Source organism: Euprymna scolopes, chromosome 42 (assembly GCF_053919585.1).
Source record: "Euprymna scolopes isolate OS-2025 chromosome 42, ASM5391958v1, whole genome shotgun sequence".
Taxonomy (NCBI): Eukaryota; Metazoa; Mollusca; class Cephalopoda; order Sepiida; family Sepiolidae; genus Euprymna; species Euprymna scolopes.
The window spans coordinates 46,045,713-46,060,565 of NC_136523.1; positions in this window are offsets into that span (position 1 = coordinate 46,045,713).

The following is a 14,853-nucleotide window of genomic DNA, read 5'->3' on the forward strand; positions in this document are numbered from 1 at the left end:
CCATTTCTTTTTTTTTTTTTTTTTTTTTCTTGTAGTTCTCATTTTTGATAGATAATGTTTAGCAAACAAAAGTTTTTGAAACAAATTATGTATTTTTTGAAAGGTTTTTAAAGTTTCAAATAAGCAAAATCTTTTTTATTGGCAAATTTTTTTTGTTAAGTTTTCTTTTTCCCCCTCTTTTTCCTTTTTTTTTTTTTTTTTTTTCTTTCTGTCAAAGAAAATTCTAAGAAAAGGTTTATGCACCTCCAGACACATCCGTCGCTTACTGAATCTCCCTTTGTAATGATGCATCTAGCGCCACATGTAATGCAATTCTTTTTGGGGATCCAATTAATTTCTTATTTTGACGTATAAAAAAAACAAAAAAAAAAAAACACTTCAAGCGTCCACAGTTGTTTGCCCAACATTGATAAATTCGTAATGTTGTTAGACTCCATGTTTTCCATGTTACATTTATCATACTTATTATTTTTCTCTTCCAATATTTTTCCAAAAGTCGTCTGCTTATTGCCGCACTTTGGCTGATTGGCATCTTACGTTAGATTACAGGTAAACTCCAGCGGTTGACGTCATGTTCCACGTAAATCCGAACAAACGCTTAGATATGTCCAGTTCAAAATCTGCCCAAATATCTTTTTTTCTTTTTCTCCCAAACAAGGCATATTGCCACTAATTGTAACGTAAAGGCTACTATTTGGTAGTGTCTAATGGGGGACAATGGGGAGTTGAACAGCAAGATCTACACATTACTTAAAAATTTTTGCAGGTTAGTACAGTCAAGGAAATAGGAAACAGTTCTGACACTACATTCAATAACAGTACTTTTAGCTCGAAACAAAGTGTAGTATCTGTTCTGACACTACACTTCACCTTTTCTGTCGTCGATCAGCAGAAGAGAAATCCTTCATGGCTGAGACAATTTTAATTTTTTTTTTCCTATCCAAAGTGCCCCTATCTGGGGAGCTAGATTTTCCCCACATTAAAAACCGACCTTGTATCTAATCCTGCCCTCGTGGGGAGGCAAGTAAATAGAAACGGTAAGGAATTTCATGCAACCTAGCACAGACACAAATGCATGCAAAATAATGTCACTGGTAATTCTTTTTTTTTTTTTTTTTTTTTTTTTGTTTTTCAAACTGTTATCCTCATCTTCATAGTTGTTGTTTCACCACATTAATCCCTAACTATACATCAAACGGATATCATAATTCTTAGTTCGCTGCACCTTTGGGCTACTTAGGTGTGTGCTTGTTTTCTAGCTGTGTATTTAACTTCTTTATTTAATGATCTTATTTATCAAGCCGTGACCGTCTAGTCTCTAAATGTCTGTCTTAAGAGCTGTTCTCGTCTAGTGTGTGTGTGTGTGTGTGTGTGTGTGTGTGTGAGAGAACATATAATCCGAATATACATGACGGCATACCTGTCTTCTACTGGTGCCTTTGAGAGATTCATCCATCATCTTGAGGTAGTTGGATTCTGTCACAACAAAGACGCATGCAAGATATGAACCCAAGACGAATGGTTGTTTTTACATATTTTTATTCACTCCCTCGGCTATTTCATCACAGCAGACGGTACTTGGCTTGTGGTTCCATTTGGAAACTGTTGCCCTCTTATGGGGTGCTTGTTTCACACATCTTGTCTCTTTGTTGTCTTAGAACGAACGAGCTAAAATTAACTTAGTTTATTCAAACTGAAACCCCTGATCTGTCAGTTCCAGTCTCCATTTGCATACCCTTCTGATGCAACTTGCTCAGTCACAGTTTGATTCATGTCAAAGCATGACCCTTGCGCGAGCCTTTTCTAGTCTCACACAAAAACACGCGTTCACATCTCAAGCTATATTACTTGTCATATACATACGCGCGCACGTCCACACACGTACATATATTCACGTTCGCGTATATACACTCACATTCACGTGTATATACACACACATGTTAACGTACACACATGTACTCACATACGCGCACACGTACGCACACATGGACAACGTCACTTCCCCTTTCAAAGGAAATCCACACATCCGCAAAAGACCACCGGAAACAACTATAAAAGCAAGAGCAATAAGCTGCTTCCTCCTTTTTGGACCAGCTTCTGAGGTGAGTGGTATACGATGTCAAAATCATGTCTTTTATTTAATCAAGTTCGTACGTAATAAAACAAACGGTTGTCATAGGTCGAAAACAAAGGAAAGGCAGCCACATATTGAAAAGAATAAAAAAGAAAAAAATGTACTTATTCTTAAATGGCAGACAAGAGTCTGGAAGCCACAAAACGGCTGACGATATTAGATTCAAACTGCTGTCTTCATCTAAAAATGGTGGAATGTTATACCTATTTTACTCAGCAATATTCTTATAGTATCTCTCTTGAATTTAGACTATGTTTATGAACTGTTTTTTGGGGTTTTTTTTTAACATTGTTGGTAATTTTTTTTTTTTAAACATCATTGCTGGTATTTTTTTTATTTTTTTTTTTTACATCAAACATAAAAATAGAACTGTTATGAAAAAATATTTATGGACTGCTTTTATTTTCCATCGAGATTTTGTTTAAAAAATATTTATGAACTTTTTTTGTTTGATTAAAAAAAAAAAACAGTTCATGATTTTTTTGATTTTTTTATATAAATGTTCTACTTTTATATTTTATTTAAAAGAAAAAAACAGTGCATAAATATAAATAAAGACTGTTTGACTGAAACTTCTATTTTATTTACTTTAAAATAAAATCTACATTATATACAATGTTGGTCATCCATACCTTAAAATCTGTCTGGCATTTCCACCGAATGACTTTGTAAACAAAGAAGTGCGACTCTTAACGAAAGCGGCCGAGTTTGCTATTCTTTTTATTTATTTTATTTATTTTTTTATTTATTTATTTATTTTTAATTATTTATATATTTTTTTATTTTTATTTTTTTTATTACACTTTCATCCCAAACAAGGCACAGTGCCACTTTGATGTAGGGGGCTACTATCAGGGACCTAAGTTGCAGGGGTACTATGTAGGGAGTTTAGCAGCAAGATGTTTGTTCACATTACACTTGAACTTCTGCATGTCAGTACAGTTGGGGAAACAGGAAACCGGAAGAGAATTCCAAAGTCCTGCAGTTCTGAGGAAGAAGCTATTAGAGTAAAAGGCTTTCTTTCATCTAGGGATCTCAACTGTATAGGGGTAAGACTTTGCTGCTTCTCGGGTTTGTCAGGGATATTTTCGTCGAGGGGGGGTGTACAAGGGTTTGTAGTTCATCAGAGCATCCACCATTAAAATACTTGTAAAACAGGCAGAGGGATGCAACATTTCGTCGGTGGGACGTTTAGCGTACTGCAAGTCGATTGAGTACTCTCCTTCAGATATCCATATCAAGCGGAGTGCTACAACTTTGTATCCCTCTCTCAGTGGCCCCCCTCCTCCCCTGACTTGAACCCGCTGGACTACTTTGTTTGGTCATATATGTTGAGAATATCACCAACATGACCTCCCACGGCACCAAAGCGAGCCTAATTGCTGCCATCTGCCGAGTATTCGCTGAGCTTCCATCGATGCTTGTAGGAAAGGCATGCTTTTGTTCTGGACCTGTATCAAGGATGTGATTGAGGCTGAAGGCGACGACATTGAAAAGACGTCAGCTCTACTACATAAGCAAGTTACCTGAATTGATTTTTATTTTTATTTATTTTTTTTTTTTAATAAAAGTTTTAAAATTAAGCTGTAGTATATTATTTAATTGGAATTCATTGAGATGAGTATTATTTATTAATTTTTATTTATTGCGGACTATTATCCGCATCTTTTCTTAGTTGTTTTCACAACGTTTCGGCCAACTATTCCTCTGGCCTTCGTCAGGTGGTAACCGTGACGGATCAGAACTCTGAATCTCCTCACTGCAATTACTGCCTTCCATAGTTTTTCTGACAAAGGCCAGAGGAATAGTTGGCCGAAACATTGTGAAACAACTAAAAAAAAAAGATGAGGATAATGGTCCGCAATAAATAAAATTAATAAAGTTGTGGTGTTGTTTCTTTAGGACGACACTTTTATCGTTCCACTTTGTATACGCAGTTTAGGAATTTAGATACAGATTAAGAATTTATAACCAAACAAGGTATGTACATAACAATAACATTGCTTGATCAGACGTCAAAGAATGATGCAATTGTCTAATTTTGAAATAAGTCAATTGTAATAGGACTGACAGGAATGTTTAGAGGAATAATGCTAAAACTGAAATATAAGTGATGATGTGGCATGTGAAGGAGAACAGAGTTGGAGCTGAGCCGAAGAGAGTTTTTTTGTTGTTTTTACAAATGGGAAGCCCAAAGGATGTTATGGATTTCCAATGCAATCAGAAAACATCTAAGAAACGGGATCCTGGCAATGCCAAGAGCCCTGCTGAGAGAGGAGGAAGTATGGTCAAGAGGGAACCAATTTCATGAAAAACAGATGCTCTGGCCAAATCAGGGTTCTTTTTTCCTTGGCCAGCTGAGATAGAGGTCCTCAAACATGAGTTTGAAAGAAAAAGCCCTGAGAACTAGCCCGAAATTACCAAGTGGAAGAAAGCTATTAGAAAAAGAAACTGCTTGAGATTTTGTTTTATCTTCATAAAAGAAAAAACACCTGTAACCAGAAACCCAATTGCTTAAGTCTTTCTTTGTATGAGATATATATTGAATTCGAAAATCATCCCCAGCGTTGTTCATTATTGATACCTGTGCTTGTGAAGAAGGACCAATTAATTTTCATCTCTGCCTTGAATATTCCAGCTACAACTGTAACGAAACGGGACAACAACAACAACAACAACAACAAAGTCGAACTTATACATACAACAAAATGCAAGGATTTTTATTTCAGAAATAAAATGTCTTTGTGGAAAGAGCTGCTTTGAGTAGACTACAACGACGACGATGGTGATGATGTTGCTGCAGGCAGGATCAGGAGCAGTTTCCAGCTATAGAGTATAGGAGCAGTGAAATAATGTTGCATGACTAGATCAGGAATTGATACTACTTGTAGATAGAAACAAAACTGATAGAGATGTTGATGTTGCAGGCAGGATCAGGAGCTGCTTCCAGTAATAGAATATAGGCGTAGAGAAATGATGATGTTGCTATAGCTGGATAAGGAATTGCTACTACTGGTATGACGATGATGATACAGGCAGGAACAGGATCTGCTCTGTCTCCCATTCTATCAGGTTGACAAGACAGTTCTTGCAGTTTTGAACTTTTAAATAAAGATGAACATATCTCAACCCAAACAAAAATTTATTGATCGAAATAAGCACCATCAGAATCAACATACTTTTGCAAACGCAAAACAATTGTATTTATGCCAGTTACATAAAAATCTTGTGTTCTGGTGGCGATGAAGTCGCTGAAGACGTTTTTGACATTGTATAGCATTTCTCGCATTGAAGCATTTCTCATGCAAAAAATTGTCGAAATGCTTGAAAAAGTGGTAGTCAGTAGGTGAGAGGTCTGGAGAGTATGGCGGATGAGGCAGAGTTTCATAGCCCAGTTCGTTCAACTTCTGCAGGGTCGGTTTAGCAACGTGCAGTCGGACAATGTTGTGGAGGAGAATTGGGCCTTTTCTGTTGACTAATGCTAGATGTTGTTGTCGAAGTTTCTGATGCATTTCATCCATTTGTTAGCAGAACTTCCCTGCCAAAATGTTTTCGCCTGCGTTCAAAAAACTGTAATGGATGAGACCGGTCGCAGAACACCAAACAGTCAGCATGACCTTCTTTTGGTGCAACTCTGGCTTTAGGGAGTGTCATAGAGCTTCATCGGCGTCTAACCACTGAGCAGAGCATCACCGGTTCTTGTAAGGAACCCACTTTCATCAGAAGTCACAACCTGGTCAAGAAACTGGTTGTTCTTGTTGCGTAAAAGAAGGGAAGATTGCACTTTATAACAGTGTTTCTTTTGATTGTTATTCAATTCATGAGGTATCAATTTACCAATTTTTTTTCTTTCCAATCTCTCTCAAGTAGTTGGAAATCGTCGTATACGTTACATCTAATTCAGAAAAAAATTCTCAAACAGTTGTGTATGGATTGGCTTCGATTAAGGTTCTTAATTAATCATTGTCAACATCCAATGGTTGACCACTATGCTTATTATCTTCAAGACTCTCAACGCCGCCACAGACTTTCTTAAACCACCATTGTGCTGTGCGTTCAGTAATGGTTCTTGGGCCAAATGCTTCATTGATATTGCGAGCTGTTTCAGCAGTTTTTCAACCTAGCTTGAATGGAAATAAGAAAATTTTGCGAATTTGCATTTTTTCCAGCTTGTATTCAAGGTACTGGAAAGAAGACATAATTGTTTTAAAACGATTGTAATTTAAAAGCGAAAAACGCTCTTTAAAATGATATATAAAGTAAAGATATTATAACAAAAACTTATTTGAAAATACATCATTTGAAATGAAAATTAAAAATTCTGCAAGAACTTTCTTCTCAACCTAACAGTGATTTTCCTCGATTCACCGATCCATTGCGATATTACAGTCAGCACATCAGCAGTTGATCTCACAAGACAAAGTCCATATTGTTTGTTTTGTGTTGTACGCATAAAGTTCAATATTTGCAAAATAGTACAAAATATTTATGATGCCAAATTGCAATAAATAAATGTCATAGATTAAGGGGTGGAAAAATAATCTTAATAAATATATGATACGTAAACAAATCCCTTAAACCTTGATGATTAATACAAAAGGAAGGAAGGGATTTCTTGATGAGATGGGTCAGCGTTTTGTGCAGCCAAATAAAAGTATCCGTTGTCATCAAAGTAAAAACGTTGTTACCGGTTAACAATGGAGGACGGCAGCCACTTCTGTTGATCTCTTGCAACATGGCGGATTCGTCACTAGCTTAATCAATTTATAAGCCCCTTTATAAAGATGGCGAGCTTCATGTGCATTGGCTCTGAAGACGAACGAGCAAATAAATTGAAAGGAAAAGAGGTGCAAGTCTATAAATGGTCCACAAGCAATCTTTTTTACTATAAAAATCTGAAAAAAATATTTATAATGTACGTACTTGTCATTGCATGAAAATGTCATATTCCAAAAATCACGTAAATCGATCAAGGAGTTTTTTTTTTATTTAAGAAAATAAAATATTATGAGACATTTTATCAAAGAAAAAAAATTCACGCCATCTTGTTTTTGAATAATACACTGCTAGCGACACCTATTGGAAATGTTTGGAATATAAGTCAGGAAGGGGTAGACAATCGACTTTCCACACTATAGAAAAAAAAACTTGGAAAATTAAGACATTTATCAGTTTTTGAGGATGTTGAAAACGAAAATAACGTTTAAAATTCCAGCAAACGAGTAGTTTCAAGATATGAAGAATTGTACGTAAATTGAGCCCACACGTTGACGTCCCTCCAACAAAAATTCGGCAAATGTGTATTTCAGCGGCGTAAATTTAAGTTTCACACTAATGGTGGCCATAAAGTGGGTGATCATTATACGTTAAATTATTATAGAAAAGTGACCCCCCACTTTCTTTAAACTAGTATTTCTTCATATCTTGGAAACTACTCTTTTGCTGGAATTTTAAACGTTATTTTCGCCGAAAAAGATATATTAAGAAAATGACACATTAATAATAAGAAAAAAAGAAACATATCTGGTATGCAAACCATTTTTTTTTCTGCAAAATCTCTGGTTTAAAATTTTTTTTTTTTTTAAATATAAACAATATTTATCACGACACCATTCAAAAACGCCGAAGCATGAGAGAACTACGAAAAGTGCAAAAATTATCCAAAACTTAGGGCTTTTTTTTTTTTAATTAAAATTGGACTTTTAATGTTTTGTTTATTTATTTATTTATTTATTTATTTTTTTTTTTTATCAATTTTGGAAGATTTGAGATAACTAGTAGCTTATACAAACGTTAAAAAAAAAAAAGAAGAATTTGAAAATTCTGTAAAAAATAAATTTTTAACATGTAACCAACAAGAGGTATGTTTCTGAACAGGCTTCACATTCACAGGACCACAAGAGTCTAGATTTTCATTTGAGGTTTTTCAAAACAATTCCTTGACTATTCTTGAGTTGGAGAAAAACATCACAGCCCAAATCAGTATATCGGATATACTGACAATTTTACATGGTGTATCCGTGTGTTTTGTAGGGATACATATTAAAGATGAAAATTTTGAAAAAAAAAAAAGAAACGGAAACAAAAACAAATCAAAGGAAAACCCAGTCAAAGACTTTCAATTTTTTTTTTTTTATTATTATTATTATTATTATTATTATTATTATTATTATCATTATTATTATTATTATTATTATTATTAATAATAATAATAAAAATAAATAAATAAATTAAAAAACACACAGGAATATCTTTTTAGAGAGACACGAACAAGGACGGGTTGACACAAAGTTCTGCGTCCTGCGACGCACCCTCGCCTAATCTTCCACCGCCGATTATGATAGTTAACTCTGTTACTTTAAAAATATATTAAAAAAAAAAAAACAAAACAATTCTGTGTCTCGTATTCTTTTCAACAAAATAGCTGTCCATTTTATACAGCCTAGACGATCCACAAGTCAGCCCAGACATATATGTAACATACGCGTCGCATAATTTGATTACCGTGACCATTTTTATTCTACAAGAACAACAACAAAAAAAGAAAAACACGAACAATACCACGAAATACAAAAGGGTCCGTTTATGAAAAAAAAAAAAAAAAAAAAAAAAAAAAACTTATTACTACGGACATAATATTTAAAAAAAAAAAAACCTGGGAAGCTGAAAAGTTCAACTATAACCACCAAAATGCCTTTTGCAACAATTACACATGTTGTTTTAAAGTACATGCGACTTTGACTCTTGTGAAAATGTTTTGTTTGATTGACAGTTATAAATTCAACAATTTAAACCTTGCAAAACAATTTTTAAACAATGTCTGACACCAATTTCTTTACTTGTGTGTGTGTGTCTGTATTTTTCAAAACAATTCGTGTCATTTCAATCAATGAAATACGCAAATGTACTCTTATGAACTTGCTTTGGATGAAGTAAAGAATAGATACCCCGTAGCAGACGACGCCGCCTGGCGGTGCCAGGCGCACAATCCAACTAACACCGGTGATTCGACCTTGACATTGGCACAAGCACATGGCGTCGGTTGTTTTTAAACACGTCAAATAGCAAACATGCTCGAATATGTACCAGCATTTTTTTAAAAATATATTTACAAAACCTTTGAAGATTTAAAAGAAAAAGTATATATTTACAAAACATTTTAAGACAATTCAATATTTATTCTTTAAAACATTAACTTCAGCGACAATTAATATATTTTCAAAATAATATTTTTAAATATTACATTTTTACGAATATTCGCGAGCAAGATTTTTTTTTTTTTAAATAAAAGATATTTCAATAAATGGGTGTCTTTCTGAGTGCGTGTTTAATATATTTACAGAACTTTTTAATAACTATTTTATTCTTTTTATCAAACAAAAATAGAACTTTTATAATGACATATATATTATGGACTGTTTCGAAATTTTTAAATTAAAGTTAGTTTTATTTTAAAAAAAAAAGACGAGGTGTTTTTTTTGTTTTTTTTTTCAATTAAATTATAAACTTTATTTGAACTTTCAACAAACTTTTACAGACATAAAAATAGACTTTAAAGATATTTTATAATAATTTTTAAAAAATATATTTAACGAAAAGTTTTTTTTATCATTTCATTGTTGAATAAAATTTCAAAGTAATAAATGGTGAAAAAAATATCTCGAAAAGAAAAAACACCCCGTCTTTTTTTTTGTTTTAAATAAAACTTTAATTTTAAAATTTCGATGTTTGAAAAAACAGTCCATAATATATATTTCATTATAAAAGTTCTATTTTTGTTTGATAAAAAGAATAAAACAGTTAATAAATAATAATAAAAAAAAACAGTCCATTAAGTTCAAATAAAGACTGTTTGAATAAAACTTATAAAAAAAGGTTCATTATATACGGTTTTGGCCATTTCTTTTTTGTGCGTTTTTAATACAATTCAATATTTATTTACAGTGCGATGTATGTCGGTGGTCAGGGAAGGAGAAATCCTTTTAGGCCGAGGCAATTTTTTATGCATAATAAAATCACAAGTATAAAAATCGAGATAAAAAATATTATTTTATTCACATATCTTTTTATAACTTTTATTTTATAAAGATGAAATGTAGTATCACAAGATAGAAATCTTTTTATAATTTTTATTTTTATTAAAAAAAAACTTCCTATTTGTTTACTTATCCACAAAAGCAAATTAAATACAAGTTTTTAATGTAACGAAACATAACATTTAAACAAAATACATTTAAATAAATGGATGTTGTACAGAAATGATATCACACAATTTGAAAAATGTATTTTCTGAATTTCTTTCATGCCACATAAATTCCTTCAGATAGGAATCTAAGTGAGATCTTCTACAGCCGAGCATTGATTTAATAAATCGTTTATGGCGATTTCAATAGCTTTCTATTGTCTGTGTATGGACTTGGTTGTTTGGGTTCACAAAATGTTGTGAATGGTTTACATTGTAATGGGGAAATCCCAAATCAGTCTCTATCGTATTATATGCTTTCCATTCATCGCTATGAATGGTCGTTCCTGGTAAAACAATGTGTTTTATTATGGGTAATAAGGTTTCTTTATTCCTTTTTTCGACTATCTCCATGTATCCTACTGCAGGCTTACTGCTTGTATCAACCAAGCCAAACACCCATAATGGCTTGTGAGTAGCTCTTCCACGATGATGCTTTGGTTTGTGGGAAAAACACGATTCATCTATCTGGACGATTGTTCCAGGCCCACCAAGTCTTATGGGATTATCGATAAAATATTTCACACATATTTCTCGAAATGCAGCATATATGTCATTGGCCGTCGGTTTCGAAATATTCAGTTGCATCATGGCATTTTTTTTTGGCTTATTCTTTGACTTGCTAATATCCATGTCTGTAAGGATAACTTAGAATTAAAAAAAATGACTTGTATCGTATAGATGTTCTGTTTTTATATTTTTGACACATTTTATTTTGGCATTTCCAAACATATTTATCCAGTGTCATTGAATGTTTCGTCCAATTCATACGGACATTACAGAATTCACAATTCATTTCATTTGCAAGTAGGAAATGCTGTTTCATCCATTCAATTATGGATAGATGGTCTCTAGAAATCAACGGACACACAACATCTTTGAAAATGGCTTTATCCATTTGTTACAGTATTTAAAACAAAATGGTCCAAATATTAATTTCTTTTAATACCTCGTAAAATTTTGGCTTCTTCGACTTTTGGATTTTTTTGTCATTTAATAAATTGATCACGTGATGGTATCATGAGATTAAATCAAAATTCAATATTTAAAAATATTATTTAAAAAATATATTAATTGTCGGTAAAGTTAATGTTTTAAAGAAAGAATAATTAAATAAATACTGAATTGTATTAAAAAAACACACAGAAAAAAAAAAAGAATTATAAAACACTTTACATAAAAATCAATCTTTAGCACAAAAATCCGCGAAACATAATTATTATTCTAAGGTTTATCTTCAAAAGTTTATGAATATATTTTTTAAAAAATTGCTGGCGAATATTCAAGCATGTTTGCTATTTGACGTGTTTACAAACAACCGACGCCATGTGCTTGTGCCAATGTCAAGGTCGAATCACCGGTGTTAGTTGAATTGTGCGCCTGGCACCGCCAGGCGGCGTCGTCTGCTACGGGGTATCTATTCTTTACTTCATCCCTTGCTTTTTTCGTGTTCCTGTGTGAGTGTTTTTTTGTTTTTTTTCATTCATATCTACAACTGTTTTTTCCCCCTTCTGCGGCATATCATCTCTTTTTTAAGTACATTTTTTCGTGTGTAAGTATATGACTATTTTCGCTTTTTCTCCCCTTTTCTTTTGACATTGTGTGTATGTGTGTGATAAATGGTCTAGCATTTTTTCCTTGTGTTTTAAAGACCGTATTTTATGACTATTTTTCTTCTTCTTTTTCTCGATTATTGTTTTTGTGTGAATTTCGTCTCGCAGTTTTTTTTTTTCTCTCATAGAACCCTTAGTTGTTTCCGTGGTATCACCGAGGCTCGATTTCTGTTTCACACCCTTGTAAGGTTTTCTGGCAAGAGCACTAAATCAACGTATATGTTGTGTAGTAGGAGGGGTACATATTAAAAGACGACGCGGAGTTCATATTGGGGCACATGTATAACGGAACTCATAATACGATAGTGAGGATGAGGGAGAGAAGACACTTATATATTACAGTTCCTTTAACATATATTAGAGGAGAGGGTGATATGATGCACAAGTTCTTAACACAGAGGAGGGGAGATGCTCACCTATGATGATGGTGCGGAGAACACATGATCTTCGAAGGGTTACACAATGTTCATTATAAGATGATAAACACAATTACCTTTCTCTCGTGATGAAGGATGTGACACAAGACAACAGTTACAACATAATGGTGACTTCTTTATTTATTTGATCGACCGGTCGATGACATCAGGAATTCAAACTTTGATCTACATGGTTAATCTTCTACCCTTCGCCTCTAAGGGATTCTCACTCCAACTGTCGACTTTCAACTCTGTCTGATCAACTCTCTGACTCTCTCCTCAACTGACTAACTAACTCTTAGATTCTATATTGAGAAATCTCCCTTTGTCTATGACGTCAGAAGTGTGTTTTCAAACGTGACTAATTTTCACGTGGCTATGCATATGTTTGTCCAAAACACACTTTTGGCAAACAAAAGAATCCTCAATTATACTCTAACCTATTTTTTAACAATATATTTTTAATTTGCATTGTCCATTCTTTTAGCTGACATTTTCAATATTCCGATTTCTAAAAGAATGGACAATATTTAACTATTCTAATAGAATTTAACAATAGACTAAATTTCTAACATTCCATTTCTTAACCTTGCTTACAAGGTTCGATTCTAGGCTTATCCTAATCTCATTTTCACTTATCTGATATTCTTCTTATTTCATGGAAAGGGGACAACCCTTTTCCATGTAACACGTGTGTGCTTATCAGTATGTTTACTTGTTACATACATTTCATGATTTCGTTTACCTCTTACATACATTTCATAATTTCGCTTATCTGTTATATGCATTTCATAATCCCATTTACTTGTTACATACATTTCATAATTGCGTTTACCTGTTACATTTCATAATTGTCTTTATTTCATAATGCTGTTTACCTGCTACATACATTTTATAATTGCGTACATTAGTGAAATGCTTTTTATAATTACGTTTACTAGTAACATACTTTTCAGAATTGCATTTACTAGTGGCAAACATTTCATAATTGTGCTTACCAATTACACTTCATAATTGTGTTTAGTTCATAATGGTGTTTACCTGCTACATACATTTCATAATTGCGTTTACTAGTGACAAAGATTTCATAATTGTACTTACCAATTACATTTCATAATTGTGTTTGCCAGTTACATTTCATAATTGTGTTTTGTTCATAATGACGTTTACTTGCTGCCTACATTTCATAATTGTGATATACATTTCATAATTGTGTTTATTTCACAATTAAATTTGAAATAATATTTTCATTAGTTTGTCACACTGTAGCTTTAAATAACATTTTCTTTTGGTCTGTCACACTTAAGTTTGGAATAACATTTTCTTTGGTCTGCCAAAATTGTCTTTGAAATAGAATTTTCATCCGTAAATACTGTTGGAATAGATTTATCTTAAGTATCTGTGAGAAATTCCATATACAGTCGCCATCTTTCTTTTTGTTCAGCCGCCCACACATTAGTGGACAGCCGTCATTGGTTTAAATTTGAATGTGTCAGGTGATTTGCTTGGCGCGCTTTTTGTATCATGTTTCTTTTTTCAGTCTACACAGAACTCGGCATGGGGATAGACTCAAACCCAGCAGCTCCTACTGGAGGGATCTAAGACAGTTCCTTCATGAACACCAAACAGGTGGTGAACGAGGGACCACATCTCTACAAGCAGAGACAACTTATCCTGCTGAATCTATCCAAATTAAGGATGACATTCAAGAACTGTTCTTCATGTCAATTTTCCAAATATTGGATCTTATCTCAATTCATCTTGAGTCCTAAGCGGCTCACATTATGCCTAATTATAGGCGCCATCATTCCTGCTGAGTTTACCATGAACGTTCATGGATCCTTCTGAGGAACAACAAACTAACATTCCGACAATAGGAATTCAAACTAAAGGCTCCATGCGTATGGAGGCAAATCGGGCCACTGTTTTGCAAAAGACAATACCAGATCTTTCATTGCTGTTACTTATGAATAAATTTTAAGTTTAAAAAGTATGACTTTTGCATTTGTGGATTCTTTTGCTTCTGCAGGGAGGAAATTGGTATGTGAGAAATAATTTCTTACGTAGCTTCTATTCTTGCTCTTTTCTGATTCTGTTCATTCTTTCTCGGAAATTCCCACTTGGAACTGATGTTATTTGAGTTGCCCAGTTAGAAGTACTGGAGTCGCTTGAGTATTGCGAACATGACCTCCTGCGGCACCTGTACTTAGAACTGAACAGCAACAACTTTCGAAGAGCACTTTTTTTTTCTTATGATATGTATACACCAAGGAGAACATCCGATACAGACAATCTTGATTCTGATGAGCGGACATGCAAAAAGAAAAACAAAACAACAAAAGAGGTTGACATAGTTTGTTTGAAGCATTGCATGTAACACACACACACACGCACACACACACACACACACTCAAAATTTAATAAAAAATGTTGATAACCACTTTAGCA